Raw genomic sequence first — 27,527 nt, forward strand, 5'->3', positions numbered from 1 at the left:
TAGTTTATGCCTGAATGCAAAGCAACTCTACCTAGAACTCAATGCCAAATAAATGATGATATTTCCATTTTCCCCATTAGAACAACCACTGCCCTCAAAATACGTTTTTGGCCAACATGTCTACTTATACTATTGAATTTAGTCAAGCACATATAATCAAAAATCACATATAAAATAATTTTTGAAGTGTAACTTTAAAAGCAACTACACAAAATTTACCGATTCTTTCACTATGGCCATGTCTGTTTTTTCATTTTACAGAATCAAAAATTTTAATGTCTGCCAGCAGTATCAATTATCATTAGAAATTTGGTTTGGGAACTATATTCTCAAAATCTGCGAAGACCTGAATATAAAGCAATTCTTTTTTTCCCCCTTAAATTATGATTCTCGGTAACACAGGAAGGAAGGAAAGAAGGAATGAATACATGCAGGCATACATACATATATACATAGATCATCTCTGTGTTCAGGTGCATACAATGACCACCTAGGAGAGTGGCTAAGCAAGCCTTTGGGAGAGTAAGGGAGGAAGGCGAGGTAGCAGTCAACACAAGTGCACATTTATGAACAGCAGGAAAGCTGCTAAACTGGCTAGAGCTATGTCTCCAGCAGCATTCACTCTCCACTGAATGGTCTCCAGCAGCGTTCACTGCTCAAGTGACAGTGGCTCATCCAGGGCAAGAGTTCTACCAAAATGGCTGAGTGGGAATGCGTGAAAGGTGGATGGTATTTGCAAGGGAAAGGTTTTAGATGAGAAAAGACCAAATAGCAGATGGCATAAAGTGGAGAAATCCAAACTTCTCTTCTCTCACTCTCCTGGGGACCCCGGGATGCTGGTAAATCAGTGCTCAGCCTGCCCAGCGGAGCCCTGGAGCTCCATCAACAAAGGCTCAGGTGGTGGGGCTGGAGTGGGTCAGGTCTCCGCTCGACACTCAGTTCCTACTCTGCGGCTGAGTCCAAGCAGCCTGTGAGAGCAGCTCTGGAGAGAGCCTGAGTGGCCCTAAGACCACAGGGCTGGAGTCCCTGTCCCCCCCACTCCACCCCTCCCCACACTGCCTCTAGCAGGGACACATAGCATCTTTATTTTGTTTTGGTTCTTAGAAACATCTTTATTACAAGTGACTTTTTCCCCTTCAGCTTCACGGAGACATGATCAACATCCCACGCTGTGAACGTGTGAGGTGTGCACAGTGTGTAAAGGCTTGACCTACCTGTGCTGTGACACGATGGTCATGATAGGTTCACACCCAGCATCTCATAAAGATACAAAAAAAATGTGTACTGTTTACTTTTTTAAAAGGTCAAAAAGCAGAGCAAAAAAGAGGGAGAAAGAGGCAGAGACAGACATGGGGGTGTAGGGACAGAACCTAAAAATACATTGGAAAACATAAAAATGTCCAAGGAAGATGACATTTCTCTCCATGAAGCCATTTTCTAAAAAGATTTATTTATTTATTTAGAGAAGAGAGAGAGAATCTCAAGCAGACTCCTCCCTGAGCGCAGAGCCTGACGTGGGGCTTGATCCCAGGATCCTGAGATCATGACCTGAGCCGAAATCAAGAGACAGACACTCAACCAACTGAGCCACCAGGTGCCCCTGTGAAGCCATTTTTGTCTCTCTTTGTTCCCCACACAAAATTTTGAATGGGACATTTTTTTAATTTACCACATTTTTCAAAGACATGATTTTTCAGGGCAGCTTAGTTTTCCTTTTTACAATGTAGTTTATGAGCCACTGAATGATCAACATCACTACCGCTTCCATGTGCCCTGACCCCTAAATGTGAAGGAAAGGTGTGGACAGTCTTCCCAAGGCCTCTCGGCAGAGTGGGGTCTGTGAATTTACCTCACAGAGTCGCTGTGTGAAGTAAGGAGAATGTATGCCAAGTGTCTGCATGGTGGTGGCTGGTAGTTGCTGCTCCACAATTGGAGGAGGTCGGGGGCCCTTGAGGGGCAGCCGGAGGTTGGCTCAAACCCCAAAATACTGCTGCTTGCCACACGACCTTGGTCAACTTAATACCCCTACTCCTGTGAAAACCACGCAGCACCTACCTAGACCAGACATTCAATAAAGGGTAGTAATTACTATTACGGTTACACTAGAAGATGATGGCTACACGGGTACTTGTTTGAGACACAAACTTCAAGTGTAGTTCTTGGCCATTGAGGGTGTGTGTGTGTGTGTGTGTGTGTGTGTGTGTAGGAGGGAGGAATCTGGTGAATGAACTTCCCATGTCTAGTTGTACTTTGTGCAGAAATGGGTAATGGACAGAGATGAAGAAGCTTCTTCTTAGCCACTTTTATCTGAGAAGATTTAGTTGTTCTTCAGAGAAGATAGTTAGCTGGGGGAATGTGAGTTAGGGGAGAGGGAAGGAACAGGCAGGAAACCAGGGTGGCTGGGGCAGGGCGTAAGGATAAGACACCAGGGTGCTGCCTTCCCATTGTCTTCTCACTGAGCCCCGCGGTCTGCTTCTTAATGAATATTTGCCTTATTAATGCCCAGGTTCCATTTGGTGGAGGCAGGAGTGAGCAATATTGGTTCATTTCATATTTACAGACATCATCAATCCTCCAGTGCCTTTAATCTTTGCTGGGTAATGCAACTTTTCCTGTTATTTCTCATGGAAGGCTGAAAAAAGTCAAAGAAATTATGCCAACCCGTGTGTAGGACAGAAGACATTTTATAAGCAGCGATCAGTTCACCACATGACTATTGGGGAATACCCTTTTTAGGAGCGGATATTTATATTTGTCTCATCAGAGAGATAGTATCCACTATCGGATTCACTGACTGATGCATTAAAATTATCTATGACTTCTACCTTTCCTACATAGAAACCTAAATTTTGCATTAAGCCAGTTTCGTGACCATCTTGCCAAGTGAGTTATGTTTTACGATGAGCAGAAACAAACAGGGAAGAAATAGGCTTTAGCACGAGTAAGACTCGTCTTCCCTCCTGCTTATGCCCATGTGCTGCCTTGGGCATTCTGCGGCTCGGTTTCTTATCTCTAACGCAGAATAATATTGGTCCCCCCAGGGTTGTTGTAAAGATCAAATGAGATCATGACATATAAAGCACTTAGCACAGCGCCTGGCCTCCTACAGTTGCTCAATAAATATTAACGTCCCACTCCCCCTCCTTCCCCTCCTTGGTTCTGTGCAGCGATCTCTGTGCTCAAGGTCATTTGGCTTCTGGCAGCTGAGGAGCAAGAACCTCAGGGTCACTAGACACAGCTTTGCCATGTGTTGCCATTAGTCGCGTCTCTTCATTTTTCTGTCTGTAAACAAGGGGGTTGATACCAGAGCGTCTAGCAACCTCACAGACAAGGAATCAATGGATCAAAGAAGGAATGAGTGACAGGTGTATTTTATTATTTTATTTTATTTAAATTCAATTAATTACCATATAGTATATTATTAGTTTCAGAGGTAGAGGTCAGTGATTCATCAGTCTTACATAACAGCCAGTTCTCATTACATCACGTGCCCTCCTTCATGCCCATCACCCAGTTACCCCATCCCCCACCACTTCCCCTCCAGCAACTCTCAGTTTGTTTCCTATGATTATGAGTCTCTTATGCTCTGATGGTATTTTGATAGGGATTACGTTGAATATGTAGATTACTCTGGGTAGCATAGACATTTTAAAATTGTTTGTTCTTCCAATCCATGAGCATGGAATATTTTTCCATTTCTTTGTGTCTTCCTCCATTTCTTTCATGAATGTTCTACAGTTTTCAGAGTACAGGTCCTTTACCTCTTTGGTTAGGTTTATTCCTAGATACCTTTGGTTTTTGGTGCAATTGTTTTTTTTTTTTTAAAGATTTTATTTATTCATGAGAGACAGAGGGAGAGAGAGAGGGAGAAAGAGAGAGAGAGAAGCAGAGGGAGAAGCAGGCTCCCAAGGAGCAGGGAGCCTGATGCAGGACTCGATCCTAGGACCCTGGGATCATGACCTGAGCTGAAGGCAGTTGCTTAACCAACTGAGCCACCCAGGCGCCCTTTTTTGGTGCAATTGTAAATGAGATCAATTCCTTAATTTCTCTTTCTTCTGTCTCATTGTTAGCATATAGAAATGCAACTGATTTCTGTGTATTCATTTTATATCCTGCCACAGTGGTGAGAGTGGACATCCCCCTGTGTTCCTGACCTTAGGGGAAAAGCTCTCAATTTCTCCCCATTGAGAATGATATTTGTTGTAGGTTTTTCATAGATGACTTTTATAATATTGAGGTATGTACCCTCTATCCCTACACTGCAGAGAGTTTTAATCAAGAAAGGATGCTGTACTTTGTGAAATGCTTTTTCTGCATCAATTGAGAGGATCATATGGTTTTTGTCCTTTCTTTTATTTATGTATTGTATCACACTGATTGATTTGCAGATGTTGAAACACCCTTGCACCCCAGGAATAAATCCCACTTGGTTGTGGTGAGTAATCTTTTTACTGTACTGTTAGATCTTATTGGCTAGTATCTTGGTGAGAATTTTTGCATCCATGTTCATCAGGGATATTAGTCTGTAATTCTTTTGGGTCGGGTCTTTTTCTGGTTTTGGGATCAAGGTAATGCTAGCCTCACAGAAAGGGTTTGGAAACTTTCCTTCCATTTCTATTTTTCGAAACAGCTTCAGAAGAATAGGTATTAAATCTTCTTTAAATGTTTGGTAGAATTCCCCTGGGAAGTCATCTGGCCCTGGACTCATTTGTTGGGAGATTTTGGATTACTGCTTCAATTTCCTTGCTGGCTATGGGCCTGTTCAGGTTTTCTATTTCTTCCTGTTTCAGCTTTGGTAGTTTATATGTTTCTAGGAATGCATCCATTTCTTCCAGATCGCCTGATTTGTTGGCATATAGTTGCTCATATTATGTTGTTATTGTATTTCTTCGGTGTTAGTTGTGATAAGAATATTTCTTGACATATGCAAATTGTACGCAGTTCAAATTTCAGTGTCCATAAGTAAATTTCCATTGAAACATAGCTACCTTCATTCCCTTTTTGGCATACGGCTGCTTCTGCTCTATCATGGTAGAGTGGAGTTGTTGCAAGAGAAATGAAATTTTTTGATCCTCAGAGTCTTAAGTATTTATTATCTGACCCTTTACAGAAAAAGTTTGCCGACCTCTGGATTAGGGGGTAACTTGAACTTGCAATGGAGTCAATTATCCTCTACAATTTTTTTCATTGCTGTTAGGATCTCACAGCATCAGTCTTCTGCCTGTTGGTATTAGACTCAAAGATATGGACGACCTTCTCTCCTATCAAGGTGCTGTGCTGGGCCCTGCGGGTCTATATCGCTGGGAATCCCAGAGTTTCTGCAACAGCTCTTCTTAGGGAGCAACTGGTAATGCTGAGTCACTCCTTCTTGCTTTGGTTCAGTCTCACACCATGCCAGGATCTGAATGTTTGTGTCTCCCCAAAATTCTTATGTTGAAATCCTAGCCACAAAGGTGATGGGGCTTTGGGGAATGTGATTAGATCATGAAGATCCTACCTTTTATGGAGACCCCAGAGAACTAGCTTGTCCCTTCCACTGTGTGAAGACACGACAAGAAGTCAGCAGTCTGCAGCCCAGAAGAGGAGCTCCCCCAGGGCCAGGCTGTGCTGGCCCCCTGATCACGGACTTCAGCCTCCAAGGCCATGAGCAATGAGGGTTGGGGGCATTTCGGTGTATAGTCGTCTAAACAGACTAAGACGTACTCTCACAATATCAAGGTGTTCTCACATACATGGCACTTGTCTAATGCACAGAGGAGAACTCTGATTTTCAGCTTTAAAAACAAACAGGTATTTCTATTTATTAACAGTCTCTTGAAAATGGACATTAAAATCTATGGCTTTCTGACTAAAAAAAAAGACTGGTCTCACCCGCTTTGAAATAAAATGACCGAATGTCTATGGAGACTTTTCATCACTATGGGAGCTTGCTACCTTCAGACAGGACCCTGAGATGTGGTTCTTCATCACTGGAGTCTGTTCTCTGCCTTCATTGGTGGAAAATGATGTAAGCTTTCTACCCATCTCTCTCACCAGTATCTTGATATCTCATAGGTTTAGCGAAAATTGCACCCTTGGATTACTCAAGAATAAACTGCAGTGAATGAGTAAATGAGAAGAATCTGGGAAGTCGAAGCGAGAAGCATTCCTGTGAACGAGCTCTGTGAGTTCATGGAGAACTGACTGTAGACACCTGATGGTCTCTCTTCCGTCTTCAGAGGGAGAGCGACAGCTACTTCCCACACAATGCTTCCCTTGAAAACACCTTCAGAAATACTCGTGAAAAATCTTGAATCACAGCCAAACCCATAAACCTATTTTACTGATTCTTCGTAATGGCTCCAGGTCAAGACTAGTCAAAAGCATAATCTCTGGCTTGGGGCGTTGTCCAGAACTGAGGGCTGTGGGGCTTCGATGGTGAATTCTCTATTGTTTTTGGGTCTCAGCAGCCACAACTAGCCCAGACGTGTTTACCTAAGCTAGCCATAATAGGCAGCTCCTTGCCAGCTCAGTCATCGCAAGAATTAACGTGTCAAGAAAGATTTAGGAACCCATGTTTCCCTCTGAGCCCTTGTTTTCACGGGCACACACTGTTCTTTTCTTTGTTTTGGGTACTTGCACGGTTAATAAAAATAATCATGTAAAAATAAATGAAGACAAATAAATAAAAATTTAAAAATCATTGACTGGGTCGTTCAGGCACACATCTGTTATAAAAACATCTTACGATATAAGTGTGATTATTTCCAAAACAGGTCAGAGACTTGCTCAAAGTCCTACAGTTATTTCATGAAAGAAGCAAAATTCAATCCCCAGGCTCTGTGGTTCCAGAAATGAAACCTTTAATTTGAATCTATGTTTAGTCCTCACAGAGTGACTCTCAAATCCTGCTGCTGGAGTCTGGGGTCATGCAGGCTCAGGGAATTCTGCAGGCTGTGTCCCCCTCTTAAAGATTTATAACATACATTAGCCTAGTAGTGGCTCCAGGCTTATTAGTGGCTTCTGTATATGAATGTATTTATATTTCCTTAATGCTCCATTTCTTAAATTTATTTTCCTATGGACCCTCCTGCCCTCCCCCTCCCCCCTTTCCCCATAACAACTACGAACAACATGTGAGACGCACTGTGGGGGATGTTGTACCGAGTCATTCGGGTCCTGGCGTTAATGTCGTCCGCATTTGAAGTCAATTGAGAAAATATTCCAGGACAAAAAAGAAAGAAAAAAAGCAGGGGTGTTGGGGGGAGCAGTGAGGAGGAAATAAAGAAGAAGAAAAAGAGCAGGAGGTAGAGAGGAGGAAGAGAAGAGAGAATGATCTGTCCCGAGTGACCTGAACATAGGAAGGGAGCAGACGCACTGTGGCCAAAAACATGCATTTGCCAAATCATTCACAGATTTGAGAGCATCTTGACACAAACTGAGTTTTTAATATGCCAGTTTTTCGAAGCCATTAAAAAAAGATTTTGGTAAGTAGCAAAACATCTTTCAGCATATTGTGAGTCCCTAATAGAGGGACACCAAGATTCAGCTGACACTGTCTGTCCTTCCGGGGGATCATAAGATATTAGGGCTTGAAAGACAAGGGTGGAGGTATAGCGCTGACAGCAGGGGGTGCATGACGGGTGCCCCTGGAAGTGCAGATCGACGGAGTCATAGTAGTTTGGGGGGCGGGCTTTTTTGGACGTGTGACTGTGGGGGCCCACACCCGGACGCTGGTTCTTAGAAAGTGCTCTTACAGCTAGATGCCCAGGGCTCAAACTGGGCCCCACCACGTCTCAGCTGCGTGTCCTTAGACAACTTACTGAACTCATTCGTGCCTCAGTTTCCTCATCTGTCAATGGTGATCAGAAGAGAGTCTGCATCGCAGTGTTGTCGCAAAGACTGAAGTGCTTCCAACACGCCAGAACATGTAGGCCTTAGGAGTGTCAGTTATTAATATGGGCTAAATTACTCTTTTGGAACACATTGGTGAAAAAGTGGAGATCTGAGAAACAGAGAAAAGGGTCTGGGAATGCCAGGGAAGACCAAGATGCACAATTTAGAAGTCACATTTGGTCCTGAGCCATGTGCAGAAGAGAAGGAATACTGGGAGGAATGTGGGGGTTGACCAGCTAGACAAAGTGGGGTCTGGTCACTCAGAAGAGAAGTGGGATGACTGCATATCCCAAAGATGGAAGCCGCACCGCGCGCAGGTTGGCCTGGAAGCGGCGGGGCCGGCGGTCGGCCGTTTTGACACCTCATGCTTACGAAAGCCCCAGCTGTTGGAACCCCCCACCCCGAAATACCAGTCAGCAGCCTTGTGCTGGCCCCGGTGACTGTGCTTGTGGGAGGAGAGGTATAGGAGACCAAACAGACCACTGTCAGAGGGCATAAACTTGGGGCAGAACCCACCCCCAAGGGTGGGAGGATCGGTCTTGATTTCATCTTGAAAAGCAAGAAATATGTTCAGTCAAATTGACATCCTGTTTGTCTCTTTCAAAAGCTGGGGGTGGCTTATCATTGTTTGTCCCACAGATTGGTTTGGAAACTGCCAGCCAATTAAAATACACAAAGTTAGCAAAATTGGTTACTCATTTTCCCAAAAATGCACACGGAATGTGCTGTAAATGAGCTTGCTTTCAAAAGTTCAGTGAAGTATATAGATTCCAGTTCCTGGTAATGACTTAAAATAAAGCAATAAAAACCACACTCTGCTTTTTACCCTATATTTTCAGTCGTTGATGTGGCTCAATGAAAAGTAGAATTGAAATGACTGGTTGAGTTGTGCCGGCCAAAATCTGTCTTTGTTAACGTGGAAGGAAGAGAAGGTGTGGAGGTGGGGGACTGGCGGGAGGGGGCCTTGGGGGAGGGAGCAGGCTTCCACAGATGGAGGAGAAGACCCCCTGCATCTGCATTCCTCACCATAATTAGTGGTGGGTAAATCCCTGCGGTTTCTTGACCATCTGTCTGCTTCATGAAGACTGAGATTAGAGTCTCTCTCCTATCAGTTGGTTCACACTGTAATGGCATTCCATTTTAAAATAGCTCCACTTGAGCAAAACTTGCAACATAATATTTACAATAATTATAAGAGAAGTTGGACTGCTCCTTAAGCCACATGGGCCCATACATCTGAAGAACAAGTTACAGAAAGATTAATCTCAGGGGTTTTTAAAATAAACTACCAGAGAAAGCTGGAACAGAATGATGAACATGTAAGGTAATAGAAAACTCCAAAAAATGAGCCCAAGAAGGCTACTCTTAACAAATGTGTTACCAGAGCACAAAAAGCAAAGCGTCCACGTGTTAATTCCTTCAAGTCAGTCGTTCTCCACTGGTTGTCACAACTGGAGGGAGTGGGAGATATTGGCATATGGTGGGCAGATGTGAGAGACGGTGCCCAGCATCTTGCAACGGATAGCACGGCCTCCCACACAAGGAATTATCCACTAGTTTATCCCCAAATGTCAGACATACCAAGATGGAGAACTCCTGCTTCCTATTATGTGTAATTTCTGCAAACCCACTGTTTTTTTGTTGGGGCAAATGGTTGCTGATGTATTGTCCAGGTCCTTCACAGACATTTTTCTGCTTTTAACAGCACTGGGTAACCCAATATTATAAAGAAACTGAATAAAATATGAATATGCCGATTAATGAATTACTCTGCCCTGGATACTTGCAAAACCACCAGCCAGGTCAAGAAGGGTTGTCAATTTTTGCCATTCTAACTGGTATCTCAATGTGGTTTTGATTTGAACTTACCTGATGGCTAATGATGAACATTTTTTGACTGGATTATTTGTTTTTTGGGTGTTGAGTTTGAGAAGTTCTTTGTAGATCTTGGATACCAGCCCTTTGTCTGTAGTGTCATTTGCAAATATCTTCTCCCATTCTGTGGGTTGCCTCCTTGTTTTGTTGACTGTTTCCTTTGTTGTGCAGAAGCTTTTTATCTTGATAAAGTCCCAAAAGTTCACTTTTGCTTTTGTTTCACTAGCCTTTGGAGATGTATCTTGAAAGAAGTTGCTGTGGCCTATGTTGAAGAGGTTACTGCCTATGTTCTCCTCTAAGATTTTGATGGATTCCTGTCTCACATTGAGGTCTTTCATCCACTTTGAGTTTATCTTTGTGTGTGGTGTTAGAGAATGGTCGAGTTTCATTCTTCTGCATGTGGCTGTCCAATTTTCCCAGCACCATTTATTGAAGAGACTCTCTTTTTTTCCATTGCATATTTTTTCCTGCTTTGTCGAAGATTATTTGACCATAGAGTTGAGGTTCCATATCTGGGCTCTCTATTCTGTTCCATTGGTCTATATGTCTGATTTTGTGCCAGTACCATGCTGTCTTGGTGATCACAGCTTTGTAATATAGCTTGAAATCTGGCGACATGATGCCCGCAGCTTTATTTTTCTTTTTCAACATTTCCTTGGCAATTCAGGGTCTTTTCTAATTCCATACAAATTTTAGGATTGTTTGTTCCAGCACTTTGAAAAATGTCATTGGAACTTTGATCGGGATGGCATTGAAGGTATAGATTGCTCTGGGCAGCATAGACATTTTAACAATGTTTATTCTTCTGATTGATGAGCATGGAATGTTTTTCCACCTTTTCGTGTCTTCTTCAATTTCTTTCATGAGAGTTCTGTAGTTCCTAGCGTATAGATGCTTTACTTCTTTGGTTAGGTTTATTCCGAGGTATCTTATGGTTTTTGGTGCTATTGTAAATGGAATCGTTTCTCTAATTTCTCTTTCTACAGTTGTACTGTTAGTGTATAAGAAAGCAACTGATTTCTGTGCACTGATTTTGTATCCTGCCACACTACTGAATTGCTATATGAGTTCTAGTAATTTGGGGGTGGAATCTTTTGGATATTCCACATAGAGTATGTCATCTGCGAAGAGAGAGAGTTTGACTTCTTTACCAATTTGAATACCTTTTATTTCTTTTTGTTGTCTGATTGCTGTTGCCAGGACTACTAGTACTCTGTTGAACAGTAGTGGTGAGAGTGGGCATCCTTGACGTGTTCCTGATCTTAAGGGAAAGGCTCTCAGCTTTTCCCCATTGAGGATGATATTCGCTGTGGGTTTTTCATAGATGGATTTTAAGAACTTGAGGAATGTTCCCTCTATTCCTATACTCTGAAGAGTTTTAATCAGGAAAGGATGTTGTATTTTGTCAAATGCTTTTTCTCCATCAATTGAGAGGACCATATGGTTCTTCTCTCTCCTCTTATTAATGTGTTCTATCACACTGATTGATTTGCGAATGTTGAACCACCCTTGCATCCTGGGGATAAATCCCACTTGGTCATGGTGGATGATCCTTTTAATGTATTGTTGGATCCTATTAGCTAGGATTTTGTTGAGAATTTTGGAATCCATATTCATCAGGGATATCGGTCTGAAATTCTTTTTGATGGGGTCTTTGCCTGGTTTGGGGATTAAGGTAATGCTGGCCTCGTAGAATGAGTCTGGACGCTTTCCTTCTGTTTCTATTTTTTGAAACACCTTCAGGCAAATAGGTATTATTTCTTCTTTGAATGTTTGGTAGAAATCCCCAGGGAATCCATCAGGCCCTGGACTCTTGTTTTGGGAGGTTTTTGATCACTGCTTCAATCTCGTTACTGGTTATTGGCCTATTCAGGTTGTCAATTTCTTCCTGTTTCAGTCTTGGCAGTTTATAGGTTTCCAGGAAGGTATCCATTTCTTCCAGGTTGCTCAATTTATTTGCATATATTTTTGACAATAATTTCTAATAATTGTTTCTATTTCCTTGGTGTTAGTCGTGATCTCTCCCTTTCTTTCATAATTTTATTAATTTGGGTCCTTTCTCTTTTCTTTTGGACTAGTCTGGCCAGTGGTTTATCGATCTTACTAATTCTTTCAAAGAACCAGCTTCTAGTTTCGTTGATCTGATCTACTGTGTTTCTGGTTCTAACTCATTGATCTCTGCTCTAATCTTATTTCTCTTATAATATGTGGCTTAGGCATCATTTGTTGCTTTTTCTCTAGTTCTTTAAGGTGTAAAGTTAGTCAGTGAATTCGGGATTTTTCTGTTTTTTTTTTGAGTGAGGCTTGGATGGCTATGTATTTCCCCCTTAGGACCATCTTTGTAGTATCCCATAGGTTTTGGACCGATGTGTTTTTGTTCTCATTGGTTTCCATGGATTGTTTAAGTTCTTCTTTGGTTTCTTGGTTGACCCAAACATTACTGAGCAGAGTGGTCTTTGGCTACCAAGTGTTTGAATTTTTTCCAAATTTTTTCTTGTGATTGAGTTTCAGTTTTAAAGCATTATGGTCTGAGAATAGGCAGGGAATAATCTCAATCTTTTGGTATCGGTTGAGACCTGATTTGTGACCCAGTATGTGGTCTATTCTGGAGAAAGTTCCATGTGCGCTCGAGAAGAATGAGTATTCTGTTGTTTTAGGGTGGAATGTTCTGTATGTATCTATGAAGTCCATCTGGTCCAGTGTGTCATTCAAAGCTCTTGTTTCCTTGTTGATTTTCTGCTTAGATGATCTGTCTATTGCTGAGAGTGGAGGATTGAGGTCTCCTACAATTAGTGTATTGTTATCAGTATGACTCTTTATTTTGGTTAACAGTTGGCTTATGTAGATGGCTGCTCCCCAGTTGGGGGTGTAGATATTTATAATTGTTAGATCTTCCTGTGGGATAGACCCTTTAAGAATGATATAGTGTCCTTCTGTGTCTCTAACTAAAGTCTTTAGCTTAAAATCTAATTTGTTTGATATAAGAATTGTTACCCCAGCTTTCTTTTGAGGTCCGCTGGCATGGAAGATGGATCTCCATCCCTTTACTTTCAGTCTGGATGTATCTTTAGGTTCAAAATGAGTCTCTTGTAGACAGCATATGGATGGGTCCTGTCTTTTTATCCAATCTGCAATCCCTGTGCCATCTTATGGGAGCTTTTAGGCCATTCACGTTGAGAGTTATTATTGAGAGATATGAATTTATTGTCCTCATGTTGCCTGTGAAGACCTTGTTTCTATAGACTGTCTCTGTAAATTTCTGTTCTATATCACTTTTGGGGTGTTTCTCCTTTTATAGAACCCCCCCTTAATATTTCTTGCAGGGCCAGCTTAGTGGTCACATATTCTTTCAGTTTCTGCCAGTCCTGGAAGCTCTGCATCTCTCCATCCATTCTAAATGACAGCCTTGCCAGATAAAGTATTCTTGGCTGCATGTTATTCTCATTTAGTACCCTGAATATGTCTTGCCTGGCCTTTCTGGCTTGCCAGGTCTCTGTGGATAGGTCTGACGTTATTCTGATGTTCCTCCCTCTGTACGTAAGGAATCTCTTCCCCCTAACTGCCCTTAAGATGGTTTTCTTGGTTCTAAGATTTGGGAGTTTTACTATTACATGCTGGGTGTTGGCCTGTTTTCCTTCATCTTGGGAGGGGTCCTCTGTGCCTCTAGGACATGAATGTTTGTTTCATTCCCCAGATTAGGGAAGTTCTCAGCTACGATTTGCTCAAATATATCTTCTAGTCCTCTCTCTCTCTCTAACCCCCCAGGGATCCCAATAATTCTGACATTGGAATGTTGCATGGTGTCACTTATTTCTCTGATTCTATTTTCATGGATTTTGAGTTGTTTTTCCCTGGCTTATTCTTTTCCCTTCTTTTCTATCAATTTTGTCTTCTAGATCACTAATTTGTTCTTCTGCCTCACTTACCCTAGCTGTTCGATTATCTAGATTGGATTGGATCTCATTGATAGCATTTTTAAGTTCTGCCAGTTCAGCTTTCATTTCTGCCCTTAGAGACTCTGTGTTGTTATTAATCCATTTCTCCATTCTAGCTATTGTCTTCACAATTGCTACCCTGAAGTCCATTTCCGACATCTTAGTTATATCTGTATCCATTTGTAAATCTGTGGCAGAAGTCACAGTCTCTGAGTTTTTCCTCTTTTGGGGGTTCCTTCTCCTAGTCATTCTTTTGAGGGGTGGTTGAGGCAATGTACAGAGTCCAAATTATTGACCATAACCCAAGCAAGATGCACCTGTTTTATAGGGACCTTATGGGTGTTGGCCTCTTGTTCTCCCAGCCTGTCTTCTGGGGGAGGGGCCTGCCCCACTGTTACTCAGGCAACCCTATTTGGGGAGAGTCGCCCTGCCTCATATGGGAGGGGCGATTGTCTCAGTGAAAACCGGTTTTTTGGGGCTTTTGATCTCTGGTGGCTTTCCCTGGCAGCTTTCCACATCTCTTCTGAGAGTCAGAGCAGAAGAAATTGTTTCCAACCCTCTGCCTCAGAGCAGAGAGATCACAGTCTGTTCTTCAGGGAGCTCTCCAGGCCACACCGTCTCCGTTTCTGTTGGTGCTGCTATAAACTGCAGCGTCCTGGGTTGTGCTCCCCTCAGCAGCGCTCCCAGTCCTGCCTCCAGGTTGGGGCATGTGGGGCATGTCTCTGCCCTTTGTGCTTCTAAAACCACCAGCCACCCCCAGTTTGCAAGCATGGCCCCACCGCTCCAGGTTTCCATCTGGGGGACTGCCCTAAAGTCCTTTCCCCACCACTACTGGTCTGCCAGTCTGTGCCCCATCCTCAGAGCGGGAGGCTATCACCCACTGGCGGTGTAGGATCTCCACGGCCAGGCTCCCTCCCCCTTCCATTTATCCTCCGATATTTGCCTGCAGAATCATGGCTCCCCACTTCGTACCTCAAAACCAACCGCCTGTGATATTGTTTGTTGAGATCCAGATCTACCTTCTTACATATCAGGCTGATTTTGTGGGTGTTCAGGGTGGTCTGGTAGATATACAGCTCAATTCTGGACCAGTTGGAACAGGGTCCCCTACTCCTCCGCCATTTTTTTTTGTGTGTGTGTGTACCAGGATCTTCAACATGAGTAGGTAATGTCAAATTCTTTTCATAAATTGTTGGTAAACATTTCTACTTCCACAGGCTGTACATGAACATGAATTATTGCATATTTTCTCCAACAGTTGGTATTGTCAGTCTTTTTAATCTTAGCCATTCTGGTGATATGTAGAAGTATCATATTGTGGCTTTAGTTTGCATTTCTCTGATTACTAAGAGGGTTCAGTAACTTTTTATATGTTTAATAGCCTTGTAAATATCCTCTTTTTTGAAGTGCCTCTTCAGGCCCCTTGTCCATTTTTTCCACAGGCATGTCTTTTTCTTTGTCATTCTTTATATATTTTCGACATGAGCCCTTTGTAGCTCATTTTCTCTCCCCATCTGTGGCTTGCCTCTTCACCTTCATGATTGTGTCTTCAATGAACAATAAGTTTTTAATTGTAATGTAGTTGGTCAAATGCACATGTCTTTTAAAGTCCGCTTAAGAAATTTTTTCTACCTTGCAATCATGAAGACAATCACTTATGTTATTTTCCACAACGTTTATTATTTTGCCTATTTTGTTTTAGGACTGTAATCCACTTTGAGCTGATTTGGATAGATGGTGTGAGAAAGAAGTTTTATTTTTCGTTTATCTGTTTATTTTAGTACATACTCCAGCCATAGGCATTGAGATAACTGTTTTTCCCCCACTGGTTTGCAGTGACACAGTTATCACAAATCGAAATGTCCTTAACTATGTAGACCTTCAATTCTATTTCAGTGTTGTGTTGATGTTTGAGTTTATCCCACATTATCTTAATCAGTATAGTAATCTTAGTATCGGAAGAGCAAGGTCTGACACACCTTCTTCTTCAATAATGCCAGAGCTCTCTGCAGGCTTTTTATTCTCATGTGAATCTTAAAATCAGCCTTTCAGTTTTTTACACACACACACACACACACACACACACACATTTTAGAAATGTTAATGCCACCGCACTGAATCTATAACTTTTCAGTATTGAGTCTCCGAATCCATAACACGGTACAGCTCTCCAATTTGGAAGGTTTTCTTTAAAATATCTCATTAATGTTTTGTAGTGTTCCTTATAGGTCTAAAATAACACAGAGGGTAGAATTGTCAACTCAGACACACATGAATTATAGATTTTATTCCATGGAAAGCATTACTAATAATTCAAAGGATGCAGGATACATAATAGAAGACTCAGGCAAAGTGTTGTTCCTTTGGAGAAGTCCAAAACTGTCAACATAGCTCCACAAAGATGCTGCTTGTTCCATGGGAGGGTGTGTTCTGGCTCAGATGTAACATGTGATGTGTAACCAGTGCATGTGGAATGCTGCTTATGTGAAGGGAACCCGTTTGATTAGCGATCATCCTCATTCTACACTCAACCTATGGTACAGCTTATGTGACGCTTTTCAGCCTGCCGTGCCCTCAACACACCGTATGGTCCAGACTTCTTTACGAGCGGTAAATCGTGCTAAAAGCAATTTATCAGAAAAGGACTCTTATTTATCTTTCTGCTACCAAATACCAGGAGCATGTTTACCAGCAGTTGATCTTCATCATCCCTTTTTTCTGAGCAAAGACAGGTTTGTTGATAAGCCTGCTACTCCCATCTCTCCTGCCAAGTACCTTTATTAGGTATACTTCTGATGATTTGATGATATTGGTGCTATTTTCAATGATGTCTTTCTTTTAAATATCATTGCTATCTGTTCATTGTGGGTATGTAGAAATATAATTTTTATATTTATATTGACTTTGTTTTTAGTAATAAAACTTAAAAACTTATTAAGTTCTATAAGTTTCTTAGACACTTATTAATTCTAATAATTTATCTGTAGATTATGTTAGATTTTCTACTACCTGGGCATATAATTTGCTGTAATGAAAGCTTGCTTTCTTCCTTTTTTTCCTTCAATGCTTATATTTTCTATTTGTATGTCTCCTCTTATTTCACTGACTGGGGCTCCAGTACAATGTTGAATAGAAGTGGTGAGAGCATGGGTATAGCTGCCTGATTGCAAAGGAAAATATGTCAGTGCTTCACCATTAAGTATGATGTCTACTGCAGTTTTTTGTAGATAACATTTTTACCAGGTTAAGGAATATCCCTTCTCCTAATTTGCTAAAAGGCTTCATATTAAAGAGATGTTGCATTTTATCAGATGCTTGGTTTTTTTGGTGCCCATTAAGATGATCATATATTTTTCTTTTTATTTACGTGACTCATCACATTGATAGGTTTTTGACTATTACAACAACTTTGCCTCTCTAGAATAAATCCAACCTGACCATGATACTATATACTTACACACTGCTGAGTTCAATTTGCTAACATTTTGATTTTCATTTTCGCATCTGTATTCATGGGTGAGATTGGCCTGTGGCTCTTCTTTCTCGTATTATCCTTATGAAGTTATGGCAATTCATAAAATGAACTGCTTAGTAGTATTCATTTCTTCTTTATTTCATGGGAGAATGTGTGTACATTGTTATTACTTCTTCCTTAAATGTTTGTGCAATTTGCTGTTGAAACCATCTGGGGTTCACAGACTATTTAATCGAGGCTTCCAAGTACAAGTGACTTCAGGGCTAACCCAGTGTTGTATATATGTGTAGCAGCAGAAAACAAAGTAGAAAAATAAAACATGGTGACCGCTACGGTTAATTGGGAAACACCTCAATGCATTCAAGAACAAATAAATCTGCCCCTGGATGCACAGGCATGCAGATGGACAAGCCCACCACAGGTTCTGGAAGCCACATGTCCTGAGTTCCTACTTTGAACTTCACCATATGGGGAATGCTGTAAAATACAGGGCCTTCAACAGCCTTTCACGATCTGAAGCCTTTATCTTAAATCATTTGTTTTTCTCACCCTACATACCGCATTCCTACCTGTTCCTCAGCCTAGATATTTCCCAAGAAATTGCATTCTGGATGGCCCCTGGGTGGGGTTGAGATGCAGACAGATGGGCATGGGACCTTTTAAGTCTTCATTACTCTATGCCTTGCTGAAAAGATAGACCCAAAGCTAAACAGATAAGAGCGATTGGTCTTCCTAGAAGGAACATTTTGAGCCCAGCCTTTAGGAATGCCTTCTTGATGGCCTTCAGTTTGGGAAGTGCAGCCTGGAGTTGAAGGCAAGCTGATTTTGTTCAAGGTTGCCAATAAAAATGGCTGTAAATAATGGGTTTTACTCAGTAGCTAATGCACACAGGGAAAAATAACCAAGACAGAGAGCAGAATACCTAACACGCTATAATTACTTGCTGATCATCCATCTCTTTCTCCAAGTTTTTCCTGTATCATGGGATTTTCATTCCGAAGTATTCTTATTGAATATAAATTTCCAAATTAGTGACTTTAAATTATACCCACTGTACAGATTCAGCTCAAATTCTTTTTTCATCATGAAGCCTTTTTAGAACCAGCTCGGTGACCTCTTCTGTCTACACTATCTACGTTTGCCATAATAATGCGCATACTGTTGACACATTCTTCATACTTCTGACACTGCCTACACCAACCAGCAAGTAAATGGTGGGTGTGGCTAGAACCCAAACCATCTGACCCAGCCCAGTTGTCTTTCCAATAGAATCTTCCATCCTGTGACGTTCAGGGGCCTGGCCTAGTAGGAGGTTATTCCTGACATAAGGTTCAAGGCAAGTGTGCACAGCAGGGAGTGAGGAGAGAGGAATTACCAAATTTGTGCATAAGGATTACACTTAATGTCTTCCATGGCATAAACAAAAAATTGGAGAGTAAAGGGACCCCTCTTACAAACCTGAGCAATGCACTTTCCCACCTGCTCCAGGGAAGAGACCTTCATTATTTCCTCCTTACCAGCCAAAGTCTACCCAATTGCTTCTCAGAACTGATAATCATCCTTTTCATTTTGATAAGCGCCTGGCCTTTACTGCAAAATTCTCTCCTTTCCCTGCATGTTAAACAATTTTTAAAATAAAATCACATCATACTAATGGATGGGATTGTTGGATTATCCGTGATCTCCCATCGGCAGCTTTCTCTTTAAACAATCATGTCAATGATTGCAAAAGGAAGGAAGGCACAGGGGAGCTTATGCTAGAGCTGATGCTGATGCACCTCTCATAAATGGTGGTGTAATGAAGATTTAATCACAAAACATCTATAAATGAGGGTTTTAAAGAGCCTATTCGTGGTTCCGAATCTTTTTTCACCAGACTCACCAAATTCTGCAGCAGGCAGTGAGGAGACTGTATTTATGGCTCATTAATAAAGACTGCTTTCTAAAAAGCATGTCTTTTGCATAATCATGAAGATGAGGGAATTTTTAAAGGAATTATATCATTGCAAAAGTGACTGGTGTGTCTGATCAGCAATGATTCCTTTCTTAACTGAGGTTTTATAGTTGAATAATTCCTGCAAGTCTATCTTCTGTGCAAATACACTTTTGACTGGTAATAAATGTTACTAGTTATTTCATTTTCAGCCTACAGACTGATCTGATATGATCCTCTGCCTTTTCTATGTGGCCTTGATCGGCATTCCAAAAACTCATGTACGGAGACGACAGAAGAACTGGGATGACACAGCACCTGAGGGGATAATGTGAAGAAAGTGCAAACAGTGGATAGAGCAGTCACTCTGGCAATTATGGGGTGTGAGGACAATATGGGTCTTCCCTGGGTTTGAGAGCAGGGAGAGAAATTTCTATTTTCCACATGACGTGTCAAAGACTGATCCAAGTACCTCCCCAAAATTCCTGGTTGCCAGTTTGTAAAATGGTACCATTAAAAAGCCCTTATTAATATTTCCAAAGCTGTGTGAGTTTCTGAGGAATATTTTGAAGCTCAAAGCCAATGTAATTATTGACATTTGACTTTGAAGCTCCTTGGCTATTGATGGTCATCTAGCATTTTCATTGCCCCCTCATTGCTGCGACTGTTGCCGCCACCTGCAGGACCACCAGCAGCCGCCGCGGTGGGGCCACCTCACCGCATCCCACAGACCAGGGTGCTTGGCATTCCTTACATCTCATTTAATCCTCTTAATACTCGTGGTTAAGTTCTCCATGGACCTTTTTTCCCTGGGAAATCAGATTTAGGTAAGTTAATTAACCCGAGTAAGATAACGGAGGTCAAAAGTTGGCAGTGGCTAGGATTGAACCAAAGCATTTTGAGGTCAAAATCCAAGGTTATTAACCACTGAGATATTCTGCTTCTAATCTGCTATGGAGTTAAAAACCAGGTGGTCAAACTCATTAAAACTCTCTCTAAGGGTGAAGTATGTAAGTGCTGCATTCTGTTTAAGAAATTCCAATAATAATGTCTCCGGGCTTTGGGGTCGTAGATTCCAGCCATCGTTGGGGAAGGCAGAGGCATTAGGTCTATGAAACTATGCAAAATAGCTTACAATACACATATTGCTACTTTTCAGATGTATTTTCTTTAAGTCCCTTTGGAATGGTGCTCCCGCATCTCTCAGGGCTGACTGCCCATGGTCAACTGCTGTTCACAGGTGTATGTATTTAAAGGTAATGATTTAAATGTGTTAATAGAGGCATAGTCTGTTTTGTGTATTAGTGGAAAGAAGGACAGCACAGCAGTGTGATTGAGCACATAAATTCTGAAGCCATATTTCCTGAGTTCATATCCCAGCTCTTTGACTCTCTAGTTGGGTGGCCTTGGCTACCGAGTCTCTCTAACTCACTTCCCTCAAATGTAAAATGAGTTTTAAAATAGTAAGTCCCAGGGCGCCAGGGCTCAGTCAGTTAAGTGTACACCTCTTGATTTCAACTCAGGTCATGATCTCGGGGTGGTGAGATTGAGCCCCATGTCGGGCTCTGCGCTCAGCAGGGAGTGTGCTTGAGATTCTCTCTCTCCCTCTGCTCCCCCACTCTCTCTGTCTTTATTTTTATTTAGTTATTTTTTAAAAGACTTCATTTTATTTATTTGACAGAGAGAGAGAACACAAGAGAGGGAACACGAGCAGGGGGAGGGGGAGAGGGAGAAGCAGGCTCCTTGCCGAGTAAGGAGCCTGATGCGGGGCTCGATCCCAGGACCCTGGGATCATGATCTGAGCTGAAGGCAGACGCTTAGCGACTGAGCCACCCAGGCGCCCCTCTCTCCCTCTTTAAAAAGAAAAAGTACCTACCTCATCGGACCTTGTGAGGATAAAATGAATCAGATTTATATAACACTTAGAACACTCCCCAGTTCCCATAGTAAGCACCACATTTCATGGGTGCCAAATGCTAAATACATAACAAACTATCCATAAGAACGTCTGCAATGATTTCGGATTAACCTGAAAACGCTAAGAACCCCACTGCTCTAGAACAGACACACTGAGATACCTTGTTTGGTCGTTTCAGAGAAGCTTTTAAAATCCTTCCAGTTTCTCACTTGTGTTGTGGGCGGTGCAGAGTTCTGGATAAATATTCTGTTCAGGGATACCACTCTGCGGTGTGCAAGGAATTGACATGCATGGGATTTGCACTTAGGTGCTGAAGCAAAGTCAATGCAAAATCATACCATCTCTGGAGATTAACCTTTAATGCAAAGGCAACGTGATACACAGAATCTAAACACAATGGACAAAGAAGAAATTGAAGGAAATACATTTTTCTATTCCTACTCTTTCATTTTTATGTTTGGAGAAGTAAACCATTATTCTCACTTTTTTTTTTTTTGTTTCATTAACCCAGTTTATATAATGTATTTCTCTCCCTGCCCATACATCTATATGAGTAAATAATTCTCTCATCAACTGAATTTTAAACTCAGATTCTTCATTAATTGTTATTTTTCTTCTCAAGCAGAAACTGGTTCATGCTCTGAATGTTGTTTAATAAGCCCCTGTATTTCTTTGTATTCACAGGTTCTGCTGCTGTCTGCTAAAAGTCATTTATTGGCAGTCCTGGGTGATTGCAGATGAAAAGGCTATGCGAGTAAATCCCCCGACAGGAAAGGGAGGAAGGATACAGTTGAAACTCAGTAGAAAGATTCCAACCCAGGCAAATAAGGAAATAATTAAAAGCAGGAAAAACAATTGGGCTGTATCATATCTCATGCAAATTAGAGAACCCAGGATTCTCTAAGAAAACCTTCACTCCCCCCCGCCGCCCCCTGGCTCAGGTGGTTAAGCGCCTGCCTTTGGCTCAGGTCATGATCCCAAGGTCCTGGGATCAAGCCCCGCATCGGGCTCCCAGCTCAGCGGGAAGCCTGCTTCTCTCTCTGACCCTCCCCTCCTCATGCTCTCTCTCTCAAATAAATAAATAAAATCTTTAAAAAAAATTGTGGAGCTGAAACAAACACAGGAACAGACGCCCCCCCTGCCCCCCCAAACAAGGCAACAGGTAGCTAACACATTAGCATCCCAACGCCTGAGGACCGAGGCTCTGCATTGTGCCCTCCTCACGTGGGCCAACTGAGTCCTATGGGATTTGTTGACAAAGTCTGAACAATGAACAGGAACTCTATGAGGTGATACAAATAAAATGCTAAGCATTTCCTACTTATATTTCCTCTGCCTTGGAAGGACAATACAGTCATCTCTGGTACAGGAACAGAAAACAAAACCTGTACGTCTGACGACGTTCACTCTGAAAGAATGCCCTGCCTGTGTGTGTGTGTGTGGCACCAAAGGGAACAGACCAACCCCTCCTCTGTCTCTCTGGCTGTTTTTTACAATGGCTGCACACTTACATTCATGTCATCCTCAACATCCAAAGGGCACATACTTTTCCACATTCATTCCACATGCCACAAGGACAAAAAAGAGGCTGGACTACTTCCAAACAATTTCTTTAACGCGTCACCAAAAGCTCTTTTTTAAAAGAACAGTTCTCAAAAAAAAAAAATAAATAAAAAAAAAAAATAAAAGAACAGTTCTCAAAATTGAGTGCACATTAACCCAAAGATCTTGCTAAAATAAAGCTGCTGAGCCTTATCCTCAGTTTCTGATTTAGTATGTGTCAGGTGAGGCCAGAGAATTTGCACTTTTAACAGGTTCCCAGGGGATGCTGAGACTGTTGGTTGTAGGACTGCACTCTGAGAAACACTGGAACAGAGATTCATGCTAAGGGCCCAGAGGCTTCCAAACTTTTCTGCACTTTGGAATCACCTAGCGATCTGGAGAACCACTGATGCCTGGCACCATCCCCAGAAATTCTGATTTCATTGATATGGGGGTGACCTGTGCATTAGTGTTTTACAAAGCTCCCTGTGTGATTCTAAAGTACAGCAAAGTTTGGGGCATGGTATATTAGGTATACCTCTCTCTGCCTGTCCTTGTGACTAACATCTAGCAAAATCCTGCAAAGTTTTAATGCCCTTATTCCCTCATCCTTTTGTTTCACCGACATTTGGTAAGCAAAAGTCCCAAACTTGGGTCAGTCCATTAGCTGCATTGGTAACTTCTCTATCCATGTTGCTGTGCACTTCTGGAGAAAATAATGCAATTGCAAATCCTGATGCATTGGTGCACTACAAATTCACTGTCTCAGATCAGCAGGGCTCTCAAATGTTTCCAATGGTCACGCAACAAGGCCTGATTCAGTTCATTTATTGTCATGCTCATTTTCTCTCTCCCATATGAGCTCTATTTCCTCCTCTCTCATTTCTCATAATTTTTTTTCAAGCTCTCTCAAATCTATTTAAAATCTATTTCAGTGGGGCTGGGGCAGGTTGTCCCCCTCCAAGGGACATTGACAATGTCTGGAGATAATTTGGTTGTCACAAATGGTGGCGGATATCTATGCTACGGGCATCTAGTAGGTAGAGGTCAAGGATGATGCTGAACATCATACAAGGCACAGAAAGCCCCCACGACAAGGAATTATTCAAGCAGAATATCAGTGGAGCTGTGGTTGAGAAACACTAGCATCTCCATGTCACCTTCCCCAACTCAGCAGATGACAACACTCGAACTTCATAGAGAAAACAGAGCCCGCCACCCCCTCCAGCCTCACCCTCACATATTCAAACATATTCTTACCTGTCCAGTTTGGTTTCTACAGACAGGTGAGTCCTCTACAGCTAGTGTCACACAGGCGCTCCTCCTCCCATCTTTAATCTCTTCGATCACTTCTGGAAGATAGAAAATTATAAAATGAGTACCCATTTATTCACTGATTTATTATTTTATTCACATGGAAAATATTATCTACTATGTGTCAGGGATTGTGCAAGGTGCTAGGAATATAATGCTGTACAAACTAGAAAGTGTCTTAAATGATTTTCATGTCCAGTGGAAGAAACACACAATTAAATAATCCCCCAAATATTAATTACCAAATGGGATCAATGCTAAGCAAGCCTCTCACTGATGAACTTGACCTAGTACGAGAGATCAGAGAAAGCTTCTGTGAGATGATGTTGGCTTCTGCTAGCATTAGGCTAGCTGGGCAGCAGGGGTGGGAATGGGGAGGAGGACCAGGCCCAGGCAAAAGAAACAGGACACACTGGGTCCTGAGGCCTGACATCCAAAGCAAGTCTCACTGGAGGACACGAAAGAAGGTCAATGCTGCTGGAGACCAGATGAGAGGGAAAGAGGCCCAGGTGAAACAGGAGAGCAAGCCAGGGCCGGTTCTTTAATTCTTTCGTTCATTCGACATGTAAGTATTGAATATTTCCTAGGATCCAGGCCACCTGCTCTAGACATAGGAGATTTAGAAGTTGAGTTTTTTCTTCATCCTGGGTGATACAGATCATGAAGACAAGAAGAAAACTATGTTTTGTGGTCACTGAAGAAGAGATGACTACATTGGAGGAGGGAAGCGGAAGCATGGTAGGAGTAGTGAGTTCACATTGTCATGTAGGGCACTGACACCTGGGTAAACCTGAGAAGGATGAAGGAGCAGACTCTGCCAGGAGAAACACCTTTCCCACCAGAGGAGCCAGACAGAGCAAGAGCCCCGAGGGGAAGCACACCTGTTCAGTTCACACCTGTTCAGTTCACGCAAGAGCAGTGAGGTGTGTGTGTGTCTGAGGCAGAATAAATGCAAGGGGAGAACAAAAGGAGGAAAGGACCAAAAGCTAAGGGAAAACAGATTGACAGAGGGTGTTAAAAACAGGACCCAACAATTATGCTGTCTAAAAACACATGCACACACACACACACACACACACACACACACACCTCACTTTAAATATAATGACATAGACAGGTTGCTAGTAAAATGATGGAAAAAGATATGTCATGCAAGCACTAATCAAAGAAAAGCAGAAGTGGCTACATTAATATTGGATAAAATAAACACTGGAACAAAAAAATTAATAGAGACAAAGAAGAACATTGTGTAATGATTAAAGGGTCAATCTACCATGAAGACATAGAAATCCTAAATGTGTGTGCACCAAACAACAAAGCTACAAAATATATGAAGTAAAAAGTATCAAACTACAAAGAGAAATAGACATACCCACAGTTGTGGTTGGAAACTTCAACACCCCTCTCTCAACAATTGGTAGAACAACTAGATAGAACATCACTGAGTATGTAAAATAATATCATCTACCAAGATCTTACTGACAGATATAGTATATTACATCTAATGGCAGCACCATACAGTCTTTTCAACTGCTCATGAAATATAAACCCAGATCAACCCTATCCTGCATGATAAAACAAACCTCAGCACATTTAGAATAATTGAAATCATGTAGAATGTGTTCTCTGTCCACAATGGGATCGAACTATAAATCAATACAAGAAAGATAAAAGGAAAATTTCCAAACACTCAGAAACTAAAGAACATACTGCTCGATAATCCATGGGTCAAAGAAAAAGTCTCAAGGAAAATTAGAAAAATGCAAGGAATTCAATGAACATGAAAATACATGACATCACCATTTGCAGGACACAGCTAAAGTGCCATCGGAAAGGAAATTTATAGTGTTCTACACATACATTAGAAAATAAGAAAAGTCTCAATAATATAAATTCCCATGTGAAGTATCTAGAAAAAATGCAAAATAAACTCAAAATCAGCAGAAGAAAAGAAATATAAGAGCAGAAATCAATGAATATAAAAAACAGAAGAACAAGAGAGAAAATCAATGAAACAGAGTTGGTTCTTTGAAAAGTTCAATAAAATCAATAGATCTCCAGCAAGAGGAATGAGGGGGGGGAGGATTTACCAATCAGGAATGAAACAGGGACTATCAACACAGACCCCACAGATATCAAAAGGATACCCAGGGAATACTATGAACAACTCCACATGCATAAATTTGACAGTATATAAGCAATGTACTAATTCCTCAAAATCACAAACTAATACAATTCACCCAATATGAAATAATTTGAATAGGTCTATAAATAATAAGAAAATTGAATTTGTAACTTGGAAATTCACATAAAAGAAATATCTAGGCACAGATGATTTCACTGAAGTATTCTCCCAAATGTTTAAAAAAAAGAACTAACAGCCATTCTACATAATCTCCTCTGGAAAACAGAAGAGGAAGGAATGCTTCCCAATTCACTGCATAAAGCTATTATTATTTTGATAGTAGAACTAAATGAAGACGTACCACACCACTCACCCTGCTAAAAAAAAAAAAGCAAAAAAGAATGAAAGAAAACCACAGACCAATATCCTGCATGTATATGGATGTTGAAAACCTTAATGAAATATTAACAAACAGATATATTTAGCAATACATAAAAAATTATACACCATTATAATTGGAGTTTAGTCCAGGCATGCAAGGTGGGCTAAATATTTGAAAATCAACCACTGTAATCCACCATATTAATAGGTTAAAGAAGAAAATCACATGATCATATCAATCAATGCAGCAAAAGCATTTGACAAAGTTCAACAACCATTCATGGTAAAAACTGGTAAAAGGAGTAAAGGGAAACTTTCTCTTTTTGATAAAAAGCAAATACAAAATGCTGCAGGTAACATTATACTTAAAGTTGCAATATTGAACGCTTCACTTCCTAGGATCAGGAACACAGTGAGGTATAACTCTCATTTCTCTTATTTAACATAATGCTGGGAGTTCTAGCCAGTGCACTAGTGCAAGAAAAGGAAATAAAATGCATACAGATGAGAAAGAAAGAAAAGCCATACAGATCAGAAAGGACTAAGAGAAAATAAGAGACATACAGATCAGAAAGGAAGATGGTGGATAACACCACTGTCTACATAACAAACTTTAAGAGAAATCTACAAAAGCCCTCCAAGAACTAAAAAGTGAGCCCAGTAAAGTCACAGTTTTGCAGGTCAATATACAAAAATCAAATGTATTTCTATATACTAACAATAAACCCATGGACACCAAAATTAAAAATACATAACATTTGCAATTGTTCAAAAAATGAAGTACTTTGGTGTGTATCTAATAAAAGCACACACAGGACTTTTATACTGAAAACTACAAAGCACTAATGAAAGAAGTAAAAAGTTCTATATAAATAAAGAGACATACAGTGTCATTGGATTGGGAGACTCAGGATATAGTGAAGATAGCAATTCTCCCCAAATGGCACACAGATTTGACACAACTCCTACCAAAATCCTAGCAAGATTCTTTTTGTAGACTTAGACAAGACTATTTTAAAAATTATATGAAAACCGGCTGGGCGGAGCAAGATGGCGGAGGAGTAGGAGACCTGGATTTCGTCTGGTCTCAGGAATTCAGCTGAATGGGGATCAAACCATTCTGAACACCTACGAACTCAACAGGAGATCGAAGA

At 41.3% G+C, this 27,527-nt stretch overlaps 1 long non-coding RNA gene across 2 annotated transcripts in view; it reads right to left on the reverse strand.

Moving 5' to 3' along the window:
* LOC141374562 (uncharacterized) overlaps positions 1-27,527 on the reverse strand; it is a 65,850-nt gene that overhangs the window by 21,769 nt on the left and 16,554 nt on the right. For both annotated transcript variants that reach the window (XR_012381565.1, XR_012381564.1), the window contains exon 2: positions 23,814-23,905. This is a non-coding gene — a long non-coding RNA (uncharacterized lncRNA). The remainder of the gene's footprint in view (positions 1-23,813; positions 23,906-27,527) is intronic.

The sequence above is a fragment of the Callorhinus ursinus genome, unplaced genomic scaffold, assembly GCF_003265705.2.
Source record: "Callorhinus ursinus isolate GAN/ISIS: 27379988/994484 unplaced genomic scaffold, GSC_fseal_2.0 scaffold19, whole genome shotgun sequence".
Taxonomy (NCBI): domain Eukaryota; kingdom Metazoa; phylum Chordata; class Mammalia; order Carnivora; family Otariidae; genus Callorhinus; species Callorhinus ursinus.